This window comes from Prinia subflava, chromosome 3 (genome assembly GCF_021018805.1).
Source record: "Prinia subflava isolate CZ2003 ecotype Zambia chromosome 3, Cam_Psub_1.2, whole genome shotgun sequence".
In the NCBI taxonomy this organism is placed as follows: domain Eukaryota; kingdom Metazoa; phylum Chordata; class Aves; order Passeriformes; family Cisticolidae; genus Prinia; species Prinia subflava.
In genome coordinates, this window is record NC_086249.1 from 13,879,378 (window position 1) to 13,900,814 (window position 21,437).

The 21,437-nt window shown below is 37.1% G+C and overlaps 1 protein-coding gene across 2 annotated transcripts in view; it reads left to right on the plus strand.

Annotated features, from left to right (window-relative positions):
* Positions 1-21,437, plus strand: part of CADM2 (cell adhesion molecule 2) — a 587,817-nt gene that overhangs the window by 370,863 nt on the left and 195,517 nt on the right. The window lies entirely within an intron of this gene.

The window sequence follows — 21,437 nt, forward strand, 5'->3', positions numbered from 1 at the left end:
TAGAAGCTGGTTTGTTTTTCTTCTTGAAAGCATTGTTATGAACTGAAACTTGTCAAAATAATGGTTAAGCAAAGAAAAAGCTGTGGCAATCTCTCTTTTTTGTATGTGTACTTCAGTTGTGGGTTAAAGCAGAGAAGGAAGGTGGGATAAAATATTCTTCAGCTAATGTTTGTGTGGGTTTCAGAAATTGTACTTTGAAGGATCATCTTTTCCATGTTATTCTTTTTATCCTAGAGCTACTTTTTTCCTTACTGGGAATCAGTGCTAAAACATATGAGACTGCATTTTACTGTTAATGTCCCATCTGACAGTTCAACCAAGTATTTATGAGGTCTTTGTAGTGATATGAGGGGAGAAATGAGAAATATTTCTCTTTCAGGTGTTAACAGGCAGGGTGTCAAGTTGCTGTGTCTGTCTTGATCTGTTTCCTGACTTCAGAACAATATCATCAAACTTGGTTTAGGTATTTAGTTTTTGTCAGTCTCTTTTTAAGCAGATTTGATCCACATTATTAGAATGCCAGTGTCTGGTGTTCACCTTAATATAATTTGCCTGTTTTCAGAGCATCCCTTACCAGTTGTACTAAGGTGATCATCAAAAACTGAACTGAATGGACATAAGAATATTTCCAAAAATATATATTTTAGCTGTAAAGATTCCTGGTGAACTAGAAAGATTAAAGCTGGGGTTTGCCTGAACAACACAGTCATATTCTCCTCCTTTAAAAAGCAAACAAAACAAGTAAAAAAACCCCTTTAAACTGTTAATTTCTGGTCTATGAAGTACAAGTTATGGCACTACAGTATTTTCTTTGCCTGTTCTACTCTTATATGTAAAATTTGATCATGGGTCTCACAAAAGTTCAGTTGTATAGCACTTAATAAATTATTCAGTCATTCTGACTAAACTTGCAGTCAGCCACTATTTTTGCTTTGCCAGTGGTATTGCCTGTAATCATGTGATAATCTGATTGTGCTCTTTCCATGCCTTCCCATTGTAATCATACACTTCAATTATAAAATGGAAAAAATAAGAGAATTTGCTGAAGGAAATCTTCATGAATATGAGTAAAAATATCAGAAGGTAGCACCTTTTCTGGTGCTAAAGCATTTGTTTTCATTCAAATGATATATTGGTCTTGTGATAAGACAGCATTTGTTTTATTTTAAAAGTGATGAAGGAATGGGAAAGTTAGCTTTTGGCATGGTAAAAGCATAACTAAACATCTCTGAAACACAACTGGACGAAATAATGTTGTAAAAGTTCATTTCTTGACACTTTTGGAGCTCATCAATCCAAAGTATTGTTTTCCTTTATTTAAATAATTCTACCATACAGGTTCTTTGCCACTGTTTAGCTGTAAATCTAATAATATGATTGAAATTGCTCGATAATCTTCTGTCTTGAGCTTTTCTTCATTTCTGATTCATTGTGTCTATTATTAAACCCAGCTGTTGATGCTTTTGAACAAACTGATTTCTGAATTAACTCTGCATTGTGTTCTATAATAACGCCACTTCGGAATTATCATGGGCTGCTCCCAATTTACTTTTAGATAATTAAAGGCTGTCTTTATTTCTATCCAAGTTGCCTGTTTTATTTCCCTGAACACAAGGATGTGATTTCATTCATGCTGCTCTAGGGGGTCTGAAGTTGATAATCATTTTTCTACATCTGCCCTTATCACTGTCATCTTCCAATATCAGATGCTCCAGCATTTTTCCTTGGCTTTGCTCATTAGCATTCACGGAGTTGGTGCTGTGTGGTGCCAGGCTGCCACGAGCCATTCCCTGTTGTTTTCCTGAGAAGTCTGGAGGACCTGTGGAATAGTCTCATTCCTAGAGTACATTCCTCTTCTTTTTATTACCTTTTGTTCAGACAGACTCTTCCTTTCAGAATTAGTGTTACCTTAAAATCATGCCTTACTGAAGTATTTAAATAAATTGTGTATTAATTACTATGAGCATCACTGGGCTCTCTGTAGCGTGTCCCATATAAAGTGCATTGACTAATTACTAAATTAAATTTAAGGACTTCAAAATTAAGACCTCAATAGAAGATATTTTGGATAACTGATTCATATGCTTCTTATATCTTCAAATAAAAAAAAAATCTTTTTCTTACTTAAAAAAAAAAAAATCAGTAAAGCGAACTAAACTAAGAAAAAAACTCCATACAAGATGGGCTTCAAATAAAAATACTGACCTGTGCCATGTTTTGGTGTGAGGTCATACATAATATTTTGCTTCTTTCTGTGATCAAGTCACGTCATTGTTATATACAATAGGAAGAGTCTCACACAAAAATTTAGAAGAAAAAAAGGAAAAATGTAAAGGATTTACAGTAAGCCCCCATGGCAATTTAAAAGAATTATCTTGTTTATCCCTACTAAGGTTCATTTCAGGACATTCTAGGCTCCTAATAGTCTTTTTAAAATTAGTATTGACCTCAATATATGAGAGTTGTATATATTTCCCCTTGGCAAGAGCAAGAATTTTAATCTGATCCTAGAGCTTTTTCCCTTGCTGACGTCAAATTCTTCTCCATTTGCTAATTGAGATCTTTGTGGAATTTTTTTTTTTTCCTTTTTTAATTCCTTTGAGGGACTCTTGTGGTAGTTTTCAGTGTAGTAGCCAGCATGAGGATGGACCTGGCAAGCAGTGATCCTCACTTTACTAATCAATAGGATTAATAAAACAGGGTGCAGATTTGGTGTCCAAGATGTACCCATTTGCTTAAAAGCGTAGTGGCAAGAACTTTCATGGTGGTGTTGCCTTCACAGAGCAACTGCTTTTACCTACTTGATTTTGAAAGTTGGGCTCAATGATCTCAGAGGTCTCTTCCGACCTACATGGGTCTGTGATTTCACCTAGCTGTGTATGAGTAGGTTAAACCTTTGCACTGCTTGCCAGTGGGTTTTCTGTTTACTTCCTTCCTTTTCATGTAGGACTTTCATCTATTATCCCTCAAGAGGCAGCGCTGTTGGGATGCTGTGTAAAATTTTTAGACAAGTGCTGAGACCCGCTTAACAAAAGCACGCGTCTTATTTATGGTGTGTCAAATTACTGTTCTGAGAGCAGACCTTTTAGGTTGCATTCAGCCTTTAATTTGACTGAATTTAAATAGCGTAAAATGCCTTTTAGTTGGAACTTGGCTTGCATATTACGTCTCTCATTTCAATGAGAAACATTCAGATGCAAATACGGTTTGTTTGGACTGAGTACAAATGCCACTATCATGACTGATGAAGGCTTTTGATCACACATCTACAAACTGAAACCTTAGAAAGGAAGAGGCTATTTGGACTGGCATCAGCAGTGCCATGAATTATTTAGTTCCCATTATTCATAAACCTCTTTGAAAAGAAGGCGTATGAGGTTTTTAAGGAGGAGTAGTCGTAGTTGTGTTGCCAGTTTCTATTTATTCTGTGACTGACTGCATGTGCAAACTTCTTCTAAACTGCAAGGATTATGCTAAATAGGAAAGGGTTGTGTGGCTGAGATGATCAGGAATGGTCCTTAAAGACTGCTTCAGTTTCCTGGGATAACAGTGGGGATGTTCTGTTCTTCCTGTCTGCTTTGGTGGGCTCCAAGAGGTATGCAAGGCAAGAACATGCCTACAATATTTGGTGAGCTATGCACTTAGCTGTGAGGACCTGGTTGACTCTTGCACAGCTCTTGTTAACATCTGGAGTTTCTTCTGTGCTCATTCACTGAACTACAAATGTCTTTGGGCTGTGCCCTGACAGCCAGCCAAAAATAGCAACGCCGCCCTCCTTTTCACGTTCCTTTGCTCGGTGTCTTTGATTGTTCAATGTTTCTGCTACAAACAGGTGGCCTTCCGAAATATTTCCTCCCTTTCCAGTGATGATGGAAGCTGAACACTGCACATAAACACTGCTGTGCTCTAAAGGGAGTCTGTGTGCTTGTTTAGCTCAGCGTAATTGTGTCATAATGTTGTCTACAAGATGCATGTCGGCAGAGACGTCAAGGAGCGAGTTAGAAATACCCAGCAGGGTCTTGATGTTTTGCCCTGCAGACTGGTTTGGTGTCTGGGGGAGTGAGGGATGTGGGAGGGGTGTGTGTGTATCTGTTTTTGGGATTTGTTTGTTTTTTCAGTAGGATTTCAGACTGCATTACTGAGGAACACCTTGAATAAGGGTTTGCCTGGCATGTGTCCGTCCAGGGCGTTACAAAACTCACACTGGGAGTCAAAGTACTCCCAGTACAACGTGCAGCTACTGTGCAGCTCAGAAATGTACAGAGTTCACAGATCATCTCTTCACCATACACATTCGTCATTGCAGGAGTAGTAAGAATAGGTTAGTTCCTAAGTCTTAATTAAGAGGATTACCTGAAGATATAATAATATATAATTTTATATATTATATATAAAATAATATATAAAATAATAATATAAAATACTATAGTATACTCATATATTATTATATAATTTTCTGTAAATAATCATTCTGACTATACTTAGTCTTTAATTTCCTAAAATGGTATTTTTTTTCTGATATTATTCAAAAGTTTCTTGAAAGTATTCCATGATATCATCTTTCCACATTATCATTTTTCATTTTCCATTGACTGTACACATTTCTTCCTACCTCCCTCTTTTTTTCGTTTTTCTTGCTGGCTTTGAAGAACTGGGGTTTTTTTAAAGTTGAAAATCTATAATTTTAAACTTAGCTTAGTGTATTAACTCGCCACCTGTTTCAGACTCACTTTTTAAAGATCCTGTGCTACGTACAAGCCAAAATCGTTTGGTCTTTTCTTCTTCATTCCACCAAAGCAGCAGAACCTGCAGAATGCTGTTTTTCTCCCTTCATTTGTTTCCATCAGTCACTCAGAAGCCCTTCTTTGGTGCTGCACCTACGATGGTCCATGGACCATTATTGATGTGTCTGTTTGCCAGCTGCTTGTGCTGAATACATTCACTGTGAATACACACCCTGCTAAAGATCTCTAAAAAATCCTTATTTTGATGACTTTCTGGCAAAACTTGAGCTGTTCTTGAAATGTGTCTGGTCTGGTTTTGAGCTGTGGCCAGTGTGTACATCTGCTGTAAACACAGATCAGTTCCTAAATTATTCTTGCCCACAAACAATTTCAGTACAGTGGCAGCATAATTCAAGAAGGAATAGAAATGTGTTTAATGCTCAGAGCAAATCAAAGTGGGGCTCATGTCAATATTAAAAGTATAATATTTGGAAATTTTTCCTGAAACTTTCATTTCTAAGCTTTCTAAACAATGTTTGAAGTTCTGAAATTAATTTTTTTTCTGTCTGAAAACATGGCTGTTCTATGAGTTTTCATATTCTGTAGATTCTGGTATTCATTCCTCAGTCTCATTGTAATTATTGGCTTGTGTTTCTTTAGATAAAAAAAAGGGGAGGGGGCATGAAATCATAAATCTGGAATAGTGAATTGCTTCAATTTGTGAATTTTCAGCTGTATTTTTCATAACTGTGAGAAAATTGTAGAGTAGCTGACTCCAATAGTTTGTATATTCAACACACATACATATTTAAAACTTTAGGATAAGATTAGAGCTATATACAGGAAATGAAATTGTGTTGGTTTTGTTTTTTATTATGAGAAGTTGATTACTAAGTTAATGCCTATAGTCAGGTGAAAGTTCAGATTATTTAATGTAAAATGGTGTCAGGTCAGAAAGATCAATGGTAAGGATGAAATTTATCTCTGGACAGTGAATTCCTATAAAAATAATTCCTCATGTACAGGTCTCATTCAATCTACAAAAGTCCTGCTGAGTAGCTCTTACCAAAGCAGCACTGTAGGCATCAAATTCCATATTGGTTGAAAAAATGGTGTGGGATTATGACTTTTTTGTTTCCAGTATTGGAGTCCTTTGTTGTAAAGCCACATATAAAGAAAAAGGTAGTAGTTATCCTTATTTTTTTTGCATGATTATGAGTAACAGATGATAAATTGCAGTCACGTATTTGAACTTCAGGTATAGCATGCAGTCTTAATAGGTTTTTTTGCAGTTCACCTGTGTTTCTTGAACTAGTAGGAAAAAGCAGGAAAAGACAACGTAAAACACTTTAAAAACAAGAGGTTTGGATTTTCTTTTTTAATGTTACTTCACTAATAGCATTATGATAGAGTTGAAAGGTTCACCTTATGTTCACCATTATACAAACTTATCCCCATTATCTAACTTAGATAGATACTATAAATAAATCATACATAATGCAGTGTCTTTTCTCTTTTCCTACCGTGTTTCTCAGGATATATGACAAACTGTGTGTTTGGAGCAGAGTCATTTGACTGTAGTTAGTACTATTTTGGGGTAAGGGGTTATTCTTTTGTATTTAGAGGTCTTAAAAATACAATATTTGGTTTGTTAATGGATCTGAAATTCCAATTCTTCAGTTATAGAAGTACTTAGATTTAGGTCATAGGTGTCCATTTAAACCTAAGAAAATCCAATTGTTTGAGCTCTGCTCTGAGTTTGTTATGGTATTTTTTTATCAATCTTGTCAGTTATCTAACTTTGTGTCTTAGTATCTGGAAAAGTCTGAATGGATAATATTTGGCGAATAAAATATTATTTTTATATTTAAGGTTTTTTTGTCTGCCTTTTAAGACATGTGCTTGTTTCCACATGCTTCGGGCATTGCTCCAGTGGTCCTTAATAAATAGATTAACCTCATTAAGAAAGCATTTGATACAGATGATTTGTATGGTTGTGATGTAACAACATTTCTTATACAGAGATACCAAGGGCTATAATTTAAAATAAATAAATAAATAGGGAAAATAACCATGCAAAAACCACCAGCTGCCTTTTGATAACCATCTTAGAGCTTCCAGCACATGATTCAGTTGTGAGCAGAGGTAATATAAGGAGAATTCAGCTGTTTGTCTGCCTTGCTCTGGATGATATGGGTTTGGGGTTGGTTTTGTGGGTGGTTGTTTTTCTGTTGTTGGGGAATTTTTTTTTGTGAGTTTCTTTTTTTTCTTTTTTTTTTTTTTTTAATTTCATTCAGGTTGCATAGGAGCTGATTTTCAAATATAAGAACCCTTAAACTTTTTTGGGTTATCAGACCTGTGGACTGTGACCAGAAAGGAATGTATATGAGCACAGTAGACCCAGGAAATTTCTATTTTTAATAATGTAGGATAGCATGTACCTTATCAAAAACCAAACCTGTGTGAGACATGAATGTCAGGGGTTGCTCCTGGACTGAGTAAAATGGACAAGGCATTGTTTGAGGTGGCTTGGATGTATTGATCTGCAGATGTGACAAGAAGCAAAAGCTCACTGCTTACAGCTGCTTCTGCCCAGTCACAGTTACCTGATGACAAACAATTAACTACTTTGCTAAGTGTTTCCAAGGAGCATCTTTTCCTTTCTCTTTTTTCTGGGGAACTGACAAAAACAGAGAAGCTGAGCAAGTTTGTGTGTATGCACATTCTGTATGAATAACAATTTTGATAGCTTTTTTGAGGAGGTGAATGAATATCAAAGCTTTTCAAATATTTGTTTTAAGTTTTGAATTAACTGTGAAAGAGATCTGAGAGCAGAACTGAGGACTTGTATCTCTGCCTGACACAATCCTGCCTACAGCCTATGGCAGTGCTTAATGCTACTGCTCCAGAGTTGTCTTTATACATACTTCTTGAAACATTCTGTTACCTTGGTAAAGTGAAATATAAAAAATATATTTACCCTTCTTCATGAACTAAATTACTTATTTTCAAGTGAAATTTCTCTGTTTTTTTACGGAAACCCAGCTTATGACAAAATTGCTTAGTTGCACCTTGCATCTCTTGTAGAAGTCACATGCCCAGCTGTATTAAAACATGCATAAAGTTGGCATTTTGGGATGGGCAGATAGTCTTATCTCAATATTTTTAAGAGGATCCTTTAGGGCATGATTATATTCATCTCCTATTTTCACTATCCTGTAATATATTGTGTTATGTGTTTCCAGCTGCTAATGTGAATCAGCTACAGCTGGAATCCCGAACTCGAGTGATGTTTAGATTATAAGATGCTTCTGCTGATCTCCATCATGCCATTCATAATGAATATTGAGAACAAAATTACTATATTTATACCCTGCTTTTCAGAAAGAATATGGGGGTTTTTCAATATTTTGTGATTAGTATAGCATAACAAATGTTGTTGCATGTGATAATCTAGTCACAGTTTTAAAACTGAGGAAGGCAATAAAGTGAAAGCTGAAAAACTTACACTGAGAAAGTTTAGATTATTCTTAGGCATACAAGAGGAATAATAAATCTTCAGGTTTGCAAAGAGTTACAATAAAGAAATATGCATTCTGTAATTTGAACTCCTGGAAGGCATGAGCAGGGTGAAGGAATTGCACCAGTGTCCTACATATAATGGTTAAGTTATATGTCAGCAAAAATATTTACTACTGAGAGGGACAACTGTGCACAGAAAGAGGTGATCTGGAGAGCTTTTGAGGTCCCCATCACCAAAGGCTTTAGCAATATGTTAGGCAGTCTGTTAGAAGGGGTCCAAAGAGAACTCATGATGCTTCAAACCCACAGGATGCAGTGCTGACATCCTCACAATCCTTCCAATTTGCATTTTTGTCCCTTTTTCAGGTGTTTCTTCAAGACTATTTTATGTTTCTGAGGGAAATTACCTCATTTTGGGAACTTGTGTTGTAGGTACAATGATTCAGAGATAGAACACAGAATTAATAGACTAAAAGAAGGTCATGTGTTTGAATTCCATTTAATTACAAATGCATGACTGCACAGATTTTTAATGCTTATATACATAAAGAGAGGAAAGCTTATCTAGGATTATATGCATTCTGATAATATCTGCAAATGCCACTATCTGATATTTTAGGAATCTCCATGAGAAGAGTGTGCAGAACTTATGTATAAAAATGATATTCACTATAAAATGCAAAGGCTTAGCAATAAAGGGAATCAAGGGAAAGATCAGAAAATCAGAAGCAAACAAATTTATCTATGCCAGTGTATCCAGTTTTTTTTAAACTATATCCAAAGCTAAAAGAAATCCTAACGTCCCATGTTTTTGTGTCATCTGTTGGCCTCTCTTCAAGTCTAAATAGCAATGTTTTCTGAATTCAGGAGACTCAAATTCCCACCATGAATTTCAGGTGATAGTGGTGGTTTTTTTCTCCTCCAGTCTCTTTTGGAAAATGTGCTGGTTTTCAAAAGGAGGGTGGGAAGGATTCTGCATTGCAGCACATGTGGGTATCTTTGTTTGAATGGGTCTCTCATGTGTGAGAGCCTAATAATTTGCATTATTTTCTGGAGGAAATGATCCTGCTAAGGCCTTCTGTCACACAGAGGAGCTTTTCCACTCAGAGATTCAGAGCTGGCATTTAGGTGACCTAAATGATCAGTGATAATCCGTCAGTTTATCCAAAGGGAAAAAATGCAGTTCTTGTAATCATCATCATCCTAAAATCAAAAAGAAAATTCTAAATGTAGGCAGTGTAAAAATAAGTAGGTTAAAAAAAACACAAAACCAAAAAAACACGGAAATCTGAATTATATGTTGGATGTGTTGGGGAGCAGGGCTGTATAACTGTGTTTGTTGTTTGTTTCCTCCCACTTTGTGGGGTGGGGGATGTTTATTTATGTAGATTCTCTGATCATTTTTCATAGTCCATGATCATAAAAGGTTTTAAGGCTGGAGTAAAAATACAGATGAATAAATACGTCCATATGACTGGTGATGTGTTAATTTTTTTATTGAAAGTGAGAGGACCTTCAGAATTGCTGGAACTGCAGGTTACTGTATTTGGGAGAAAATCAATGCACTGTATTTTATGAATGTGACTTTCATCTTCTTTTTTTTTTTTTTTTTGAATAGAGTATTTAGTCATTATAAAATTTAAATATTTTCCTGTTTGTTCCTCTCTCTGTGATCTTAGTGCATCCAATAGGTGAAATGAGAACAAGACTGACCTCAAACCTTTCACTTTCCTTTTTCTTTCCCCTTATTTTTTGAAATAAAAGGTTACGTTAGCTGGGTATCTGGGGGAAATGCTTTTTCCCTTTTTTTATTTTTATTGAGCTATTGAAGTAATTGGACGGATGTGGTTTCCTCCAAAGACAAAAGACAAAACTCCAAATCAAATAATAAATCACATAAAAGAGAAAACTAAAATAAAAGCTATATCAAATCTGTCTAAAAGTGTCTACAAAATTGAACAGTGTAGAGATGGCTGAGTGTGGAGAAAATATTGAACAACTTGTAGCCACCATTTATCAAAGAATGTAATTTAACAATTGTTGGCATACAAAAAGCAAGAAGTCAGAAAGATGTATCACAGAAAATAAAGCACAATATATTATTGATATTTGAGAGCAAGGGTATATTAGGGTTTTTGAAATTTGAAACTAGGTTTTTACATTCAAGCAATGATTTTTAAAAAGATTGTTTCAGCAGCACGGCAGGATTGCTTTTCTGATTTAAAAATACCCTTAAAACATTAGTTCTGTGAAATTCAGCTGCACCTGGCACAGTTTTCCTCCCCTTTCTGGATCTCTCATAGTGGGACTCCCCTGAGGCCCCTGACCTTGGGTTGTTGCTGTTCTGTGATCCCCTCACTCACAGACCTTTCCCTGGTGGCCAAATCTTTTGTTTTACATATGCTGTGCCCACAAGAGCCTTCAGAAAATACAATACTGCTTAACCTTGCTGGAGAAAATAGAAGAGATTTATTTCTCTTCTGTTTCTCTTGGCCTTACCTTGAAATCTAGTAGCTCTGTCATGCCTTTCAACCTGACTTCTGAAAATATGGTCTTTCTTCCTACTTGGTCTTTCTTTCTTCTTGGTCTTTCTTTCTTCACTGGTCTTTAAAAATTTTCCTTAAGTTCCAAAAAGGTTGCTGTTCACTTTTCTACTACTTTTCTGTAGTATGCCTCCCTGTGCAGAATAATTTTCCTAAGAAAGAGAAGACAGAGTCACTAAAGAAAAATGCCCTTATAAATGTTTTTTTTTTTTTTTTACAGATATCCCTGAACATAGGAAAATATCAGAAGTAATTCCTTTTTATCCATTTACTGATTGGCTTCTTAATTTAGACAAAGAAAGTATGCCAGCCATATACAGCAAATGCCAGATTTTAGGTTACATTGTGCCCAAAAATTATTACTGGCCAGTCCTAAACAATTTTATTTCTGTTACAAATCAGTTTATGTAGTCGTATGTACATATACTACTCTGATGCGAGGTAGACTCACTGCCTTGAAGAGTTTCTTTCTTTTGTCAGCAAGCAAGGAAGTCCAGGTGGGAAAAAAGAGAATGTGTTATGTGAAATGTGGATAAATCAACTGACTTGCTGAAAATTTAAAGTAAAAGTGGATTCTTTACTGAAATGTTGTTTATTGAAACCTGCAGTCTTTTGTCATTGACATCAGTGGCATAAAAAGCTGAGTTTTCCCTTATCTGATGCTCCAACCAAAATCTCAGCTTCCCTCTACTAAATTTCAGTCTTGATGCTCATTCAAAACATTTGTCTGTGCTTGTGTTCTATGGCTTTTCATGTAATAATAAGAGGTGGGTAAAATTTTTCAAACATAATGGATTAGGTTGAAAATTGTCTTCTCTTTACAGAGTGACAAGGAGAGTAAGGAGGGAAGTGAGGAAAATTCTTTTGGCTTTGAAAAAAAGAGAAACTTCCCTCAGTGGTAGCAATGAAAGGGAATTTTCCCTCATGCTAAGTATCAGATGGAAGCAGCTGCAGCTAGTTGCCTTCTGTAGGCAGAATTATATTTTAAAAGACCATTTTCAGCTAATTTGGCTGTTGTGCAGTTTGAACTTTATGAATTGACTTGTAATTGGACCATGCTGTCAATGGGAAAACTTACAAGTATTGAACATGACATTTTTAAGAAGGTTACTGTCATCTAGTCCTCTATTAGTGGCTTTGCAGAGAGTTATAATTGGCCTAACAAGCCTAGTAACCTGTCCTACTTCCAATTATAATGTACAACCTCATTTATATCTTTTCTTTATTTACTGATAGGTAATAATTCTCTGTCTAGTGCACATGCTTCAAAATAAAGCTGTCTCATCAAGGAATGTGTGGATTCTTTTGATATACTTGCATATATGTGGCCACACACAAATTATATCACCTACATGTGCATATAACTGTGTTTATATATATTCTGAAGATTTTGCGTACATGTATTTTTTAATATTTATATTTATATATATTTACACTCACGTATATCTTTTTATTTTGTTTAATTAAGTAGAAGGTTTCCTGTTGCTTTTAAACTTCTGGTGGGGACAGGGAGATAGTGTTTCCTCCAGACCTTTGTTAAGTTTATGTGTTTATTCTGGCCAGAAGTGATATTACCTTCATGTAGATGTGAATCCCAGGACTGGGAAAGAAGAGGAAGTGTAAGAAAATGAACATGTTGCTGAACTCAGTGCATTCATTATCGACTTAGATTTGCATGAAGGAGAAGCTGTTCATTTCTTACAAAATTAGAATGGCATCATTAATTTTGTTTACTACACAAGCAATTTTTAGCGCGTGTCAGATTTACGGGCGGATTTGCAGGTGAACTCGTCTTGTTAAACAGCCCTGTGGAAAGAGCTCTGCAGGAGCATCTGCACTCGTTGTGCCTCCCCAAAGCAGAATTTCTGTCTTGTTTTCACTGCAGGGAGAATGTTGATTACTCACAATGGTGAACCTGGAGGTAAAGGAGGGATCAGTGATGAAATGGAAAAAAAAATGCAGCTAGGGAACTGATATTTTGATGCATTCATATAGCTAAAAGTTTTGGGTTTTCAGCAATTTCTTCATATATGGCAACTTGGTTTTCACTGCTACGTACTCCTTGCTTGTTTTAGTAAAAACTGACTGGTGAGACACCAGACCAAAAAAAAGAAAAAAATAAAAACAAACTAACCAAACAAACCTTTTAGATAAGAACAAGAGAAGCAAAGACACCAGAAAAGGGTTTGGTTTTTCTCCTTTTTCGTTCATGTGTTTTGGTCTCAAACATAGCTGCCTTTGAATTGTTAATGTGGTTCTTCCCTACAAGGGCCAGCAGAAGAGGAATTACATATTCTGGGTTTTTTTGGCTTTATTTTTTTTTTTTTTCATGAAGATGCTCTTGAATGAATGCTTTCTCAGAGTGTACTTGTGAATTTAGAGAGGTCTGGATAGCATATTTTAGAGTAATTTAATTAATTCCATTAACAAAGTGATTCCATTCTAATTGGGTTCTGAGTAGTATTTTATTTCAACAGCATTATCCCTGAGCCTCAGAAAACAGAAAATGAAGGTTCTGTTTATTGTGGTGATGGAGTGGATATTAGTAAAACATTTTAAACTGCAGTCTTTGTTTTTGTTACCTTGTTTGGCATGAAGAGCTACCAGCGTGAAAATATTCAGGATACTCAAGGAAGGCTGTAGTGTCTGTCCCTGTTTCTCTGAGTTTGAACATTGGTCACCAACATTGGTTGGTTGAAATATCATCTGCTCCTTTTGGTGTGCATGCTCCAGTAGGGTGCAACTGCAATCTGAAGATATGGGCTTCAGTGGAGAAAAATAGTGATTGTACAGCAGATTATAAATCATTGGGGTATCTGCAGATTAACTGATGCTTATTTGCATCAGCTTCACACAGGAGTGATGTTTCAAGAAATAGGAGCAAGGGGTTGACATAAGATTTAGGTTCTTCAGAACGTCATTTTGGTAAGGCAAATTGTGCTTTAAGTTTTAGAATTCACTAATGTGTGTGCACGTGTTCTCACCCACTTGTGACTAATGATCCGTGATTTTTCTGCACCCCTCACCATGCCTGAGTGTGTGTCCTGATGTATTTTCCAGCTTCTCAACACAGGGTTTCTGACAGAACCATGGATCTGAATCCTCTCACAGTTCAGCAGTGTCTCTAATAAATAGGTCAAATAATCTTAGAAACGGTGTTTGTTAGCTTGGAATCGATAGTGATGAAGTTTCTCTGTGTTCTTGCTTGCTCAAACTTCTGTCTAATCTATCTTTGTTCTCTTCTTCTTGTGCAATCTTTTCCTTGCTTCCAGTGGCTGCTACAAAGAACAAAGCTAGAGGTGAGTTTCTGCCTGCGCCCTTCAATTTGCATTGCATGGTTCTGCAGCCCACGCGTTTTCTCCCAAGGTTGTTTCTGCTTCTCCAAACAAAGAGAAATATCTTTAGGTCCTGTGGTATGATAGATTAGTTCTTTACAATTTTGTAATTGCACCTAAGTGCATTGTTTATCAATCAGCACTGCTCATGCTGTATTTTGTTAATTGCTTTAATTTGGGAAGTTCTTAGGAAAAAGATAAAACTAAGTGCTTTGTAGTTAGATTTCTGAGTTGCATTATAGTAATGTAGGGATATTGATGGCATTTCAATCGAAATGAAGATATTGCATAAAAAATGCTCATAAATATGCAAATGTAATTTATATTTTTTATCTCTAGTCATAGTCATAAATATCTGAACAGAGAACAATGAACTCCTAAGTGTCTCCTAAGCATTCCCTGTCTTTTCACACCGGTATAAATGATCATCACTGTTCCTGATAGCATACCAATATATAGAAAAGCATTCTATGATATCTGCAGAGATTTATGGCTTCGGAGCAGGAAGGTGATTGCCACAAATCAGTGTGACAAAGAAGTAAACCTTTCAGAACTAATCATGTAAGGTCAGCAGTGCTGTAAACCATTTCCTGAATTTCAACGAAGCAGTGATGGAGCAAATGTAACCTGAGGGGTGTATTTTGACTTACAGATACACATAAATCAATGCATATGTGTTTATATATACAGATGCATGTGCATTTACATGTATGAACATGTATTTTCATAGAAAATCATGAAATATGTAATTTAGCATAACTTTTATATTATTTCTGGTAGATAAATTTGAGTTGTCTGATAATTAAACATCAGATTTTAAGGCAAAAATTTGTGTAGTTTACATGTATTTTGGAAGTTAAGAGACACAAAGTTATCTTCCATACATTTCTTGGCTTGAGGCTATGGAACAATAATAATAATCAAAGAAAACACAGCCAGTTGAGGGTGTTTATGTATTATAATAATTAAACCCATAATTAATATGCAGCTCAGGTTTGTATTTTTTTATTTTTTTTTTTTTACCCTTGCATGGCTTTTTCTAAGATCTTTTTGTCAGAAACTTTGCATGCATTGGGTGACATGAATGAGGGGATTGAACAGAGTCGAGTTGATCTATTTGCCCATGCATGCTTTGAAATTTGCTGTACTCCTGTCTGTATTGTTATGTATTCAGCTGTGATGCTCTGTAACAGCGGTCAAGACTTTGAGGCCTTCACAATTAATGAAAAAAGCCCCAAACAACGTCCACAGAAGTGACTGTTCAGCACAAACAAGCACAATCTCATCAGCATTCAGTGATTAGTTGATATTCCCATATATTGCCGTTCAGACAGAACCTGCCCTGGAGGCGCAGGAATTGTAGGGTGAGTCAGAATTACTCAGGGTACCACTCCTCTGTGAGCATTATTTCAGGAGTGCACATGCATATTGACTGCACAGCTGAAACTCTAGATTCTGAACCAGGTTTGACACTGTGACCTGGGTTATCTTTGGAGATCTCTTGCTCAGCTGCACAGCACCTTCAAGAGGTCCTCAGCTTTTCCTTTGGAGCTGAACAGCCCTGTGATGAAAGCACACAAGGATTTCAGTCCTGCAGTAGTGCTGGCTTTTACCAAAAGAATAGGACCTGTTTTATAATCTCCTGTGGTGGAAGACATGAAGTAGATGATGCCTTACTGCTTTTCTCATTACTCTGTCTAAGCAGTAAAGAAAGGTCTATTCCTCCTTTTCAAGTCTAATACTTAACTGGCAAACAGTTCTCTAATATTGCACTGGAAACATGAATTCACAACTGAGAGAATTCTCAGGAGGAGTTTCTCTTTTGGCACTTATAATATGGAATCCAGCAGTCCTTTATGTCTTTGCTCTTCTGTATGGATCTTCATCTTTCTTTTCTGAGGGTCTGGAATTTGTGCTGCCATTTCCAGCAAGGCACAGTTGACCTCATGCCTGCCCTGAGATCTGAGGGTTCCAGAGCACATTGTTAAGTGATATTCTGTGGGATCACCTGTCTTTTGTTTGTGCCTTGTTAGCATGGGAAAACTCCTGCTGGTCTCGGCTTCCCTCCCCCTCCTTGTGGAATTGTCTGTAAGCTGAACGCCAGAGCCTTTGCTCTCACACATTGCATTCAGTGCTGTTTCCTGAAGTATTTTCTCAGTCTTTGTTGAGGACTGCTTGTATTAAGTGCTGTAAAGCAGCTGTTGAACTCTCTACTTTAGCCTTGCTTTGAGGCACTTGGAATCAATTTAGGTTGGAAGGTCATCTGGTCTGCAGGTCATTTGGACTGAGCTACCACGTAAGTAAAACCCACTTAAATCTGTTTGCTCACAGCCTTCCAGTCAAATTGACGTATCTCAAGGATTTCACAGCTCCAGGATAGAATTGCACTATGATTGCTTGATTTTGCCATGGTTTTCTTTCTTAGACTTTTTATTACCAGGAAGAAGCCACATGAAGTTTTTTGTGGTCTCCAGAGAGGGTAAATACTTGGATTTTTCACAGAAGGACAGATCTTCTTTTGGACTCCTGGGCAGTTGCTGCCACAGGATGCTTATGGGCAAAATACTTGGGATATTTCCAAGAAGTCTTGTTCAGAAGGGTTTGATAGGGTGGGAGAGGGCAAAATGAAACACGGAAATGGTTACCTATGGCACTTAATTTGATATAGCAGAAACTGAAGATGCCACCTGAAAATCTCAGACTATCATAGGGTTTTTTTTCAGTGCATGAATATTTTAAGGACCATTTCTTAATGCACCTGATGAGATTTGTTAACCTTGATTTCTGTGAATGAACGTTTCCTCTAGCAGAGCGCCTGTTTGAAGACTGCTTGACCTCTTAAGAAGCGCTATTGTGACAATTTTGGGACAATATTCTTGCAGATATCTTGTAGCAGCAGTTGACAATCCTTTCCAGCCTCAGTGGTCTTAGCAGATCCACTCATGATATGTCCATTTTTCAGCCAGCAAGTGGAAGAGAGGGCCAAGTGTCTTCATTCTAATGTCATTAGTTGTGGAACGGAGTTCAGTGCTCCTCATTTTCACTTCTTTGATACATCTGCTATTAAAACGTTATTGCCAGACTCGTCCCAAACCTATAGTTAGGCAATTGCTTTTTAACCCTTCAAAGTGTATATTGGAGTTTTTGTTAATTTTGGTTGTGAGGTTTGTTGGTTTTTTGTTTGTTTGATGGCACTTTCTGTTGCCGTTGTTACTTTTGTTTTTTTTAAATCTGGGAACTCTGAGGATGACTATGGCAACTTCTTATAATGAAAAAAAGAATGTAAAGGCCAACCTCTGTCACAGGAGGGGAAAGCAAGCCCTCCAGAAAGATCTCTTATCATCTGCTTGTTGAGAAGCCCAACATTCCTTCCTGTTCCTGAGACTCCTGTGGCCCACAGATTAGAAATGGTGACATTGCCAAGAAGATTCCTAAGTCCCCAAGAAGAGACTTTTTGCAGAGAGGAAGATGTGACTACTTTAATATTGCAGGATTCATACTATCCAATCTATATAAAAAACCTTTTGGATTGGTAGCTCTTTCTGCCATTCTTCTTTTCCCCATTTTAGCTGCGTGTGAAGCTCTATTTTTAATTTTTTTCTCAGGGAAAATACTATTCGCTTCTCATAGCAAGGTACTGCTGTAGTACCCACACAATGCTATATTCTCTCTCAAAAACTGGCATAAAAGCTGTACTTCTGATGATTCTAGAGGATATCCTTTTAATGGGAGATATCTTCAAACTTTTTTCTATTTTAGTGTTACAGTTTTAAGTAGTGTAAGTGCCTTGAACTCTATCTCACTCACAAGTTGGATATAACAAGACTGTTCTTTGTAGCCTGTTGGATATCCAGGGGTTTTCCAAGTTGTGTCTTTTTCTTGACTTTTATTGCATCTGTATCCCAAAGAAACTCTATTTTTGAGAACCATGGACAACCTTTTTCTTCCTTGGAGTCATTTCTTCTACAAATGCAGAAGTATATTGTTTCTGCCTTACTTTTGAAAGAGGAGACTGATTCTCCTGCAGAAACGTAAGATTAAATTTAGCTTTAACAATGCTACTTAAGGCTTACATCTCAGTCTGTAATATAAATCATCATAGCAGTTGATGCACTGTCTAAAAGCATCTTATCCAGGAGGCAAAGATCACTCTGGACTTTATTCACTTGATTTATTTTGTTTGTTCTCATTATGTCACTGAAATTGGTATCATCTTATTTGAAGCTTAAGTCAGGAGGGATCATGTGAAGAGTGTTGTGCCAGCATACTCTGTTACTGCCTGGATAGTTGTGCAATTGCTCACATTATCTTTTAGTTAAGAATCTGTTTTTTTTCCTCAGGACTTCACCAGATCTTCATCACTGGTCTTGTTCTACCCAGCCATCTCTTTGATTTTCTTACAGCATATGGTAAAGTTTATTGTGTATATTCCACATAAGTGTATTTGTAAATATATAGGTAAAGTATGGGTTTCATTCATTACAGTTTTGACTGAAAACCATACAAACGAGGTGAAATTGTGTTGGCCAGAACTTGTCAACACAATTGCAAGACCTGCAGGTCTAAACCTACCAGTTTAAGTCCTTTCTTCAGTACATGTAATTAGCTAAGAATCTTTCTCATTCAGAAAATTATTAGAATTAAATCAGTAACACAGCATCTGTCCATGTAAGGAGCAGGATGAAATAAATGTACACAAAGGAGACCCAAACACTACTATTCATCTTATTTGCATTATCTTCCCAAAATTCTCAGCTATTCAGTTGCTGACATCAGTCAGGCATTAACTTTGCTGTTGCTTTTTTTTCTTTTCCTTTTATTTTGGTTGAGGCATAGATAACTCAGGGTATCATCTGCAAAAATGACACTCTGCGGCGAAAGTTGCGAACAAGTGGAAGTGTATAGATGTTGGAAGTGTGAATCCAATATAGAGCCTAGGGAAACTCCATAAATCAGTAGTTTGGAAGAGCACTTATTTATGGTTATAAGCTTTCGCCCCTGAGACATGCAGGAATAAAAACCTGTCATATTCCACCTTTACTACAAGGTCATTACAAAAAGCTTGCCAAGGCTGTTGTAGTAGCATAGCGGGATCTGAAGCCCGATTGAAATTTTTCAGATATTCTAGTGCTGTTGAAGTAGAGGAGCTCCGCTTTGTAAAATCTTATGATGTTTTTATTCAAAATACACTTTCGACTTCTAAAGGTAGAATTTTCATATGTCACTTTAAGGTATTAAAAGCAGCTTTAGTATTTGTGACTGTACTTTCAGAGAGAATAACAAAGCCAGTGTAGCCTTAATAACCATTCCTTTGCTGTCTCTTTGGTATTACCTCCCCTGTAGTTTAGTCACTGCTTCCGAGTATGCAGAGCCTGTGCTTTCCTCCAAGGATTAAATTCTGTCCACTGGTTAAGCTTGTGAGGCTGAAACACATGGATTTCAGTTTTCCTCCATGATTTCTCTTGGACTATCAGGGTCAGAATTTTCTCATATTCAGCATTTCTGATGAGGAAGAAATTGGTGATGTAGAACCAAATTTCATGCTTGTCTGTGAAGACAGTCTGCAGAGAAACAAAACACCAGAAAAGTTTAGAAGTGAAAAAGTTTTGAAAATGACCTTGTTAAGAGTGCAGAAGGACTGTGAAGGTTGAAACTTAAAATTGTGTTGGGTCTTGTTGAATTTTTTTTTAATATCCTCTTAAATTCAAAAATTCACACTAGATCAAGACACAATCAATATTATTTCATGCTTTAGTTTTCCGTTACATAATGTAAAACATTATAATTATATTTCAAAAAATCATGCATATCTACTTAAGTATATTATATATATGCCGTTTGTCCTAAGAGATTTGGGAGAGAAAGCAGTTGCCTGGGTTCTAGAGGGTTTTTTTGAAAAGTCACAAAATATGTTCCTTCTTCTTTTCTTCCTTACAAACTCCAGCAGGGATCCTCAGGGGGAAAAGCTGGAATCTTACTGATGATAATTGTCCTTAACAAAGTTGCTGACCTCTCTTTACTCTTTGTAATTTTACTTGGGAAATACTTGCCCCCAACATCTGTAGGATCTTTCCAATACTGAAAGAGCTGAGATTTCCACATGATGTCATGTGTACACAGTTGAAACGCTCACCATTGTAGTTCTGCCAGAATTCTTCTGCCATTCAAGGTCCCAGGTCCTGCTACATAATGAGACTAAAAACCCATGAATCAGCTTTTTGTTTTTTAGATGGAGCAGTGCTGGAAGCAGCAGCTGGACAAACCTCTGTGTCCTCTTTACTGCTTTTAATGCATTTTATTCTCTTTTCCAGAAGAGATGTAAAAAAATCCCAGTATTAACAGTTGTGATCATATAACACGCTCACTAAAGCTGCAGGTTGTTATGGAATAGAGCTGCTCTAACAGCACAGATATAGCAAAGGAAGGTACAAAGATCTGTAGGGGCAGGCTAATGCTGTCAATATGTCCTTTTTATTTGAGAGGCATCTACACTGATCCAGCGGGTCAGTCATCTATTGACTAAATGTGGGTTTTTTTTAGCCAGTGCAGAATAATTTGGGATGGAATAAGGACAAGGTCTGCTTTCACACTTGTGAAGTGCAACACAGGTGTGGGAGAGGGACTCTAGTGAAAAGAACAGGGCATATGTCTTTATTAATATTCAGCTCTTTATTAAAGTGATCAGCTCATTATTAAAATCATCAGCAGGATTGCAAAGTCCGATCGGAGTTTTCCACACTACTGTAGCCATCTGAAGGAGCAGGTGCTGTCCCAGTGGATGCTGAGTCCTTGTTCCCATAGAAACAGCTGGCAGTTCTCTCTGGTCAACCATCAGAAGGCAGAGCACTGGCAGTCAGCTCTTTGCCCTCAGGGAAAAGTTTCAAGAGTTTCCCATTCTCTGCATCAGTCAGCTCAGCTGGCCGGTTCCCATTCCATTCAGGCTCCTCACAGGTCATGGCCAATCTTCAAACCAGGCCAGGAGGTGCACCCACTCCCCGCTCAGCCAGGGCACTATCCCATTCTCTTCTGACGAATCCAGCTTCCTGTCCCGGGGTGCAGTATCCCCCAAAAAAACCTCCCAGGATCCACGGGGGCGGCCCTGCCCTATCTGCATATCCAAATGCATATGCATTTGTCCTGGTCATAGCCGAAGTTACTCTTGCTAAATGAGGTAGTTACAAAGGACAATAGGGCTATCTAGGTGTGGGCAGCTTCTTTTCACATTTCAATTAGGTAGGGAAAAGTTGCCAGGCAACTTTCCTTCAGGGCAGCTCTCCCTGCTCAGATTGTCTGGGGTGTGGGGGGTGTTACTC